This window comes from Bidens hawaiensis, unplaced genomic scaffold (assembly GCF_021521415.1).
Source record: "Bidens hawaiensis isolate Kalapana, Puna unplaced genomic scaffold, B.hawaiensis_p1.1 tig00037695_1, whole genome shotgun sequence".
NCBI classification, from domain to species: Eukaryota; Viridiplantae; Streptophyta; class Magnoliopsida; order Asterales; family Asteraceae; genus Bidens; species Bidens hawaiensis.
The window spans coordinates 53,871-63,604 of NW_027505499.1; positions in this window are offsets into that span (position 1 = coordinate 53,871).

Below are 9,734 nucleotides of genomic sequence, written 5' to 3' on the forward strand. Positions count from 1 at the left end.
ACTAACTTTCTTTCTAGGATTGCAGGTTGATCAGAGGAAGGACGGGATGTTCATTCATCAGACGAAGTATGTTCATGATGTGCTCAAGCGCTTCAAGATGGAGGACAGTTCTCCATATGATACTCCAATCTGCGTCAATCACAAATTGGGTGCTGAAGTAGACGGTGATGCAGATGTGGACCCAACTCAATATCGGGCGATAATAGGTTCTTTAATGTACTTAACTGCATCTAGGCCTGATATAATGTTTGCTGTTTGTCTTTGTGCACGTTTTCAGGAAAATCCAGAAGAATCTCATTTGAAAGGTGCAAAGAGGATACTGCGGTATCTCAAGGGCAAGCCGAAGCTGGGGTTGTGGTACCCGAGAGGAGGAGACTTGGAGCTGGTCGCTTACACAGACTCTGATTATGGAGGGTGCAATCAGAGTCGGAAGTCAACAACTGGAGGTTGTCAGTTTCTTGGTGGCAGATTGGTGTCATGGCAATGCAAGAAGCAGACTTCAGTCGCAATCTCAACCTGTGAGGCAGAATACATGGCTGCATCCAACTGCTGCTCTCAGGTTCTTTGGATACAACAACAACTGCGCGACTATGGTCTGAATTTCTTACTTACTCCTATTTGCATTGATAACACAGCTGCTATCTCAGTAACTAACAATCCCGTGAAACATAGTAAAACTAAACACATTGACATACGTCATCATTTCATACGGGATTGTGCTGAGAAGAAACTGATAATTCTTGAAAAGGTGGATACGCTTGATAATTTCGCTGATTTATACACTAAAGCGTTTGAAAAATCCAGATTTCAAAACCTTATTGAACTAAATGGGATGATCAATCCCGAGTAACCATGCTTTTCTTGTGTTATTTAAAAAAAAAAAAAAAAAAAAAACGTCACTAATCGCTTAAAATTATGTCGGTTACATTAGTTTGAAGGACTTGTCTTCGGATATGTTTTGGTCCTCATTTTCTACTTGTAGATTTTGAGGATAGCCATTAACCAGATTACTGATAGTGACCGGGGCGGTTTATGATGAGTTTTTCGTTCTTTCGCTTAAAATTAGTCGATCATATTTAGTTAGAAGGACACATACTAGTATGTGGTCGGTCCAGTTGATCCTTTGGATCTTCGGGATAGCCGTTTACCTGAAGACTTTGTTTTGGTCGGGGCGATAAATGTTAAATTTTTTTTTAAAGGGAAATGAAATTATTTTTCAAGTCTGTTACTTCGTAAGAAGTTCGTTAGCTATGTTAAACGGAAAATTGATCCAACCTTGGAAAATGATAGTATACTAATTCTGTGTGCTTAGCTAGTGAAGTTATTAGGCTTAAAAGGATTTAGGACAGCCATTGTATGTCATGGTAACTTTTTATGGTGCATAAAAGTAGATGTGATACAAATTAAATTTACTTGATTTTATGTGGAAACTCCTTAAGAGTTTTGCGTGTCTTCATGTATATCTTTCCGAATGATAGGCAGAAAAGCGATTACCCAGTCATACACGAACCCATGTGTGTTCTGATTCCCGTGAAGATAGCGTTTCAAGATACTGCAGTGATCCAGATTCGGGACTTGCAGTAATTTACTACTTTGAAGTCTATATTTGTTCAAATATATATATATATATATATATATATATTTAGTGTTATTGAAATATATTAGAGATGACAATATCAAGACTTCACAATCATTAAGTAAGAGAGAAGAACGGGAAGCATATCAAGAATATTTACAGTTTAATCAGACACTATGGGTCGAAGTCAAGTCGGGGTGACTCGGGGAAAGCCAAATACGCTTTGAGGATAGATAGGAGGCATCAATATTTCTGAGTTGTTGCCCACTTAAATTTTAAGGATTAATTGAACCTAACTCGTATCACAGAAACGATGAAAACCATCTTAAGTATATTATGTAACACCCCGACCGAAGGCGGATTATACATCGGGGCGCCACATATTGTTTCATTACTCGTGACACTATTGGGTGTCAATATTTAATAAATACATTCATTCGCGCACGCGCAAAATAGACAAGAGATAACATAAATCATCATAAATCAATATATTATAAATCATAATATTCGAACAGAAATAACTTGTCTTGATACATTTTAATCTAGGTCCAAAATAAAGAAAACTTCCTACGTGCCCTCGAGCTCCAAATGTAATCACAGCAAACCTGAACATGTGTTAAAGTAAACGTCAAACACTTGCGTGTTGGTGAGAAATCAAGTTTAATAGATAACAATAATCACTGCGCGCAACACGTGTATGTCTGGTGTTTAACAAGGGTGTAATCAGATTGTGACCAAGCCTAAATAGATCATAGCTCATAGTTCAATCCGTGCTCCCAAATGAGCACAAAAACAAGAAAACATCTGTGCAAGTGTAAACAAAGAAAGCCGTAAACGATAGGTCTCCCGTGTTCATCTAATGGATCCATGAAAACTACGGAATAGGCCGAACAAAGCGGTTAATGATACACACATACAAATAAACAGCCAAGTAAACGTCCTCAACACATGGGATACTGCGCGACTAAAGTTTATAAACAAGTTTAAGACTCTAAGTTTGTATGAACACATGAACATCCCAAAACATTAAAAATAAAAAGGGATTAGGTACGAGATTACTCACTTGATAATCGGTGCGGTGTAAGATAAAGCAAGAACCAACTTTAAACAAGCACAAGTTAACCTATAAATAAGATTATTGTTTTAATGATTTGTTTTAAGTCTTGATTATAAGTTAGCATAATTAATAAGTAAATTATTATATATAATATATATATATTACCGGAAAAGCAGGGCAGAACAGGATAGAAGACGAAGGTAAGGAGAGAGGAGGCGGCAGAGGAAGAACAACGGCAAGGAGCAAGAGAGGACAGGAGTGCTTTGTGTGTGTAGTGTTAGGAAATTAACATTATTATTTATAGGGAAACCCTAGGGAACACAATCCCTAGAAAAGGGGAAAAGATCTCCAAAAAGTAAAAGATTCCAAAAGCAAAAGATATCAAAAGATATGGCAGCTGCATGGGGCAAAGGAAAAGCTGACAGGGAACAGTAAAAAGCATGGGCGGGTCAGATAAAGGTACTGGTCAAGCATGGAAAAGCAGATCTCCAAAAGATAATGTCAGTCACTTTTTCTGTCAACCAATGGGGTTGATGCGCATGCTGCGCCGAAAGTGGCTTTTCAGACATTAAACAGGTTAGGTCAAAAGCACAGAAGATAAGACATCACAAAAGTAAACGGCTAGATTAAACAGGAGAAAAGACTCAAGGGTTAAACGCGAGAAGGCATCGAGAGCGAAGGCAAAAGTGCGCGAGCGCGAAGGCAGACAGAACCAACCTTAACGCGTCGCGGGAAGAATTACATTTCTAAGCGCGCCGCGGGAAGAACTTCAATTCTAAGCGCGCCGCGGGAAGAACTTCAATTCTAAGCGCGTCGCGAGAAGAACTATATTCCTTAGCGCGTCGCGGGAAGAACGGTATCCATAGCGCGCTGCGGGAAGAACTAAAATCCTTAGCGCGCTGCGGGGACAGTTCGTCTCGCGTATCGCAGTAACAGGTGGTCTTCACGCAGGCTTCCTTGTAAGGAGTCTGGCGCGTGGAGCTGCGCAGACAACCTTAGGCGGGAAGGAACAAAAGGACAAAAAGAGGGTTCAAGGCTTAAGGGCGGGACGGCGACAAGAGAGAAAAGGAGGCGGAAAGAGAGAAGAAGAGGGACGGGACGGCGGAAAGAAAAGAGAAGAGATGGGCGGGAAGGAAAAATATATTATTATTATTAAAAGTAAAATATAAGTATAAATAAATATTAAATCATAAAAGAAAGAGATCGGATTGGAGAAACGGGTACCTGGGTCGGGTCGGATCGGGCAGATGTCACAGTCTCCCCTACTTTAAGAAATTTCGTCCCGAAATTTATCTCGAAGTAGGTTGCGCAGAGAACAGGTACGGGTACTTGATCTTCATTTGATCTTCCCTTTCCCATGTAAACTCGGCTCCGCGCTTGGACTCCCAGCGAACTTTCACGATAGGGATACGACTGCGCTTGGTTTGCTTAACCTCGCGATCCATAATCTCAACAGGCTTCTCAACGAAATGCATGGATTCGTCAACTTGAACTTCATCAAGTGGAATGTGAAGGTTCTCGTCGGCTAAACACTTCTTGAGATTGGATACATGGAACGTTGGATGCACATTGCTGAGCGCGGGCGGCAGGTCTAGTCTGTAGGCAACTTTTCCCACACGCGCGAGAATCTTGAATGGACCAACATAACGAGGAGCAAGCTTACCTTTCTTCCCAAAGCGGACAACACCCTTCCAGGGCGACACTTTGAGGAGAACAAGATCACCAACTTGAAATTCGAGAGGCTTCCGCCTGCGATCTGCGTAACTCTTCTGTCGGCTTCTGGCAGTCAGCAAATGATCACGGATCTTGGCGATTTTATCGGTTGTCTCTTGAACTAGTTCGGGTCCTGTGATTTGAGCTTCACCCACTTCGCTCCAACAAATCGGGGAGCGGCACTTACGACCGTAAAGTGCTTCGAATGGGGCCATACCAATACTGGAATGATAGCTGTTATTATAAGAGAACTCGACCAGAGGTAGGTGTGAATCCCAATTACCTCCAAAATCAAGAACACTAGATCGGATCATATCCTCAAGAGTTTGAATAGTTCGCTCAGACTGACCGTCAGTCTGAGGATGATATGCCGTACTCATGTCCAAGCGAGTTCCTAGCGCAGATTGGAGAGATTTCCAAAAGCGGGATATAAAACGGCCATCGCGATCGGATATGATGCTCAAAGGAGTGCCATGGCGGCAGACAATTTCCTTGACATAAAGCTGCGCGAGTTGCTCAACACGGTAGTTTTCACGAATGGGCAGAAAGTGAGCAGACTTAGTCAAACTATCCACTATTACCCAAATGCTATCATGTTTGCTTGCTGTCAAAGGTAATTTGGTAATAAAGTCCATCGCTACACATTCCCATTTCCACGTAGGAATTTCTGGTTGTTCGAGCAAACCAGATGGGCGTTGATGTTCGGCTTTTACCTTAGAACAAGTCAGGCATTTAGCTACGAACACAGCAATATCCTTTTTCATACCGGGCCACCAATAAGTAATGCGCAAATCCTTGTACATCTTATCAGCGCCGGGATGAATAGAATACCGAGATTTATGCGCTTCACTCAGGATATCAGCGCGAAGATTCTCATCACAGGGAATCCAGATGCGGTTGAGATAACAAAGAATTCCACTCAGATTAGGGACAAAATGCGCTTCCGCGCCACACGCTAACTCGGCGCGAAGATTACCATTACTGATGGATGCGCGCTGCGCGTCACGAATGCGTGATTCCAGATTGCTCTGAATCGGCGCAAAGTGAAGCTGGGTGCGCGGCAAGATACAGTTAAGCTGGCAGGGTTTACGGCTGAGCGCATCGGCTACCACATTAGCCTTACCAGGATGATACCGGATCTCACAATCGTAATCGCTGATGAGTTCGTTCCATCGGCGTTGCCCCATGTTAAGTTCCTTCTGATCAAAGATATGCTAAAGGCTTTTATGGTCAGTGTAGAGGATACACTTAGTACCATAAAGGTAGTGTCTCCAGATCTTCAAGGCAAAAACAACTGCGCCTAGTTCGAGGTCGTGAGTTGTATAATTCTTTTCATGAACCTTGAGTTGCCTTGATGCGTAAGCGATAACCTTGCCTCGTTGCATAAGAACACAACCGAGACCTTGGTTGGATGCATCGCAATACACGACAAAATCATCATTACCCTCAGGTAGCGCAAGAACAGGAGCTTCACACAACAGACACTTGAGCGTCAGAAAGGCTTCTTCTTGCTTCGAGCCCCAAATATACGGTTTACCTTTGTGCGTTAGAGCTGTTAAAGGCAAAGCGATCTTCGAGAAGTTCGAAATGAAGCGCCGGTAATAACCAGCTAAGCCCAGAAAGGAACGGATCTCGGTAGGAGTGGATGGCGTAATCCAGTTCTTGATTGCTTCAATTTTGGATGGGTCGACATGAATACCCATCTTGTTCACAATATGGCCAAGGAACTGTACTTCATCAGACCAGAATTCACACTTGGAGAGCTTGGCAAAGAGCTGCTCGGTTCGAAGCTTTTGCAACACTAATCGAAGATGTTGCACATGCTCGGCCTTGGTCTTAGAATAAATCAGAACGTCATCGATAAACACAATCACGAATTTATCCAAGAATGGCCTACACACCCGATTCATTAGATCCATGAAAACGGCGGGTGCGTTGGTTAAACCAAAGGACATGACCAAGAATTCAAAATGGCCATAACGAGTTCGAAAAGCAGTCTTGGGAATATCTTCATCGCGGATACGCAACTGATGATAACCAGAACGGAGATCGATCTTGGAAAAACAAGAGGCACCTTGGAGTTGATCAAAGAGGTCGTCAATGCGCAGTAAGGGATACCGGTTCTTAATGGTGAGCTTGTTCAACTCGCGGTAATCGATACACATGCGAAACGTACCATCTTTCTTTTTAACGAACAACACCGGAGCACCCCAGGGCGAAGAGCTAGGGCGGATGAATCCTTTAGCAGTCAACTCTTGAAGTTGGCTGGCCAATTCTTGCATCTCAGCGGGCGCAAGACGGTAAGGAGATTTAGCTACGGGGGAAGCACCAGGGACAAGATCAACACGAAACTCGACTTCACGAGCGGGAGGAATACCAGGAAGATCATCAGGAAAAACTTCAGGGAAATCACGCACAACAGGGATATCGCGAAGCTTCTTTTCTTCAGCAGGTTTGACCACATGGGCTAAGAATGCAACACACTTCTTCCGCATAAGCCTTTGGGCTTCGGCGCAAGACATAAGCTTAAGACCGCGGGAGGGTTTCTCGCCGTAGATATGAAGATCACCATTTTCTCGAGGTATGCGAATCATCTTCTTGGCGCAAATAACTTCGGCGCGATTATGCGTAAGCCAGTCCATACCAATAATAACATCAAAGCTTCCAAGAGGCATGGGGATGAGGTCGATCAGAAAATCGTTTTCGTTAAGGTTAAGCGTACAATCCTTGATCACAGAGTTTATTAAAATAGTTTCACCATTAGCCAATTCAACTGAAAAATCTTCTTTTAAGTTATCGCGCGGTCGCGCAAGCTTCTGCTCAAAGGCGCGAGAGATAAAACTTCGATCGCCGCCAGTATCAAAAAGTATAGAAGCATAATATCCGTTAAGTAAAAATGTACCATTAACTACGTCATTATTCGCTTGCGCTTGGTGCGCGGTTATGTTAAAAGCTCGTCCGCGCGTTGCTTGGTTGGAAATTTGGTTCACCGGATTCGCTTGGGTAATTTGCACTTGTAGCCTCGGGCACGCGTTCCGGAAATGACTGGGATCACCGCAGTTAAAGCACGATCTGGGTCGTAGGTTTTGGTAGGTTGGTTGTGGGTTCTGCGGGTAGACTGGTGGTGTTTGTGCGATTGGGTTAACAGGAGGGACTCTACAGAACTCGGCAGAGTGACCAACACGGCCACATCAGTTACATTGTCGACACGGGGTTTGGGTTGGGTGATGAAGTCTACAGGTTGGGCAAAAGGGTTGGGTTCCTGTGTAAGGTTTCTTGATTGGCGGGGCAGGGAGTGCTGGATTGGTTAAGGCATAGTTGTGGACTATAGGGGGAGTTGGGTAGGCTGACAGTGGGGTAGGGGCGTAAACTGGAGGTTGGTAGGTGGATTGCTGGGCAACAGGCGGGTTGGTAAGCGCGTAAGCTTGTCTGCGCCTACGTTTGGGGTTGTTATGGTTCGAGGATTCTGGTTTGGTTCCTGTTGGTTCAGGGGCAGTTTTGGTGGGTTTGGTCTTCTCAGCTCCCCGCAGGAACAGGGTTCCTGCTCTGACATGGTTGTCGCTGAGCACAGCGGCCAACTCAACAGCGTCAGGGAGGGTTACTGGGTTTCTGGCCCATACAGAATCTTGAATTTCCATGGGGAGACCCCCAAGGAATTTCTCGATGGCTCGGCGTGAAGGGGTAACAAGGTGAGGGACCAGTAAGCTTAGCTCGTGGAAGCGCGTCGCGTACTCGCGCGCTTCTCCACTGTATTGCTTCAGGTTCCAAAATTCCTCTTCCAGGCGCTTAACTTCGTTGGGAGGGCAGAATTCTCGCGTCAAGAGATCCTTAAATTCCTCCCAGAGCATGCTGGTAGCAGCTTCTGCGCCACGCGCATGAGCTACTCCATTCCACCATGTAAGCGCTCTAGATTCCAGGACACTGGAGGCATATAGGGTTCGTCTGTCTGAGGGGCATTGGGTGTGGAGGAAAGTGTTTTCAATTTTCTCAAGCCACTGGAGCATCACGGTGGCTCCTTCAAGACCTGTGAACTTTGGAGGGTTACCCGCATTGAAGGATTTAATGTTGTAACCAGAGGTGTTGGTATTGTTTTGGCTCAAAGCTTGGGCTATTGCGGCGGCCATTTCCTGGGAACGTTGCAGCGATCGTCTGCGCGCGGCTTCTTTCTTCCTAAGATGGCGAGCTGATAGTGGAGGCATTCTATAAAAGTTTTAATTTTTGTTAATATCTTGGTTTTATCGCAAAGTATAACCTTATAAAGCTTGGTTTCGCAGAGTTAGATACTAACAAAAGTTAAAGTAAATAAATGACTTTAAATGCAGACTTAATAAAGGTAACAAATTCGAATCGAGAATCGACAATTCATGTATCACCATGACCTTCCAAATTCTCAATTTAAAATGTACGAGCAAACGGGTATTGGAGATTGACGATTCATGTATCACCATGACTTTTCAATCCTCAATATAAAATATACAAGAAAATGAGTATTGGAGGTTGACAATTCATGTATCACCATGACTTTTCAAGTCTCCAACCTCAGAACATAATCGTAATTGAAAATTGAAAATCAACTATTCATGTATCACCATGACTTTTCGGATTTTCAAATCCAACAAACGAATATGTAAAATCGAAATTCAACAAAAATCGAAATATCGCGGAATAAAACATAAAATCATATACTGCGCAGGCGCGAGCATATTCATAAATAACGAGTAATTAACAATAAGCGCGCAAACATGAGATTTCTCTCATGCGCGAGAAGGGACTCTTAGGTTTTCTAGGCCGTTACGTCTAACCACCTATCCTAAAGTCAACGAGCTCTGATACCAATCTGTAACACCCCGACCGAAGGCGGATTATACATCGGGGCGCCAAATATTGTTTCATTACTCGTGACACTATTGGGTGTCAATATTTAATAAATACATTCATTCGCGCACGCGCAAAATAGACAAGAGATAACATAAATCATCATAAATCAATATATTATAAATCATAATATTCGAACAGAAATAACTTGTCTTGATACATTTTAATCTAGGTCCAAAATAAAGAAAACTTCCTACGTGCCCTCGAGCTCCAAATGTAATCACAGCAAACCTGAACATGTGTTAAAGTAAACGTCAAACACTTGCGTGTTGGTGAGAAATCAAGTTTAATAGATAATAATAGATAACAATAATCACTGCGCGCAACACGTGTATGTCTGGTGTTTAACAAGGGTGTAATCAGATTGTGACCAAGCCTAAATAGATCATAGCTCATAGTTCAATCCTTGCTCCCAAATGAGCACAAAAACAAGAAAACATCTGTGCAAGTGTAAACAAAGAAAACCGTAAACGATAGGTCTCCCGTGTTCATCTAATGGATCCATGAAAACTA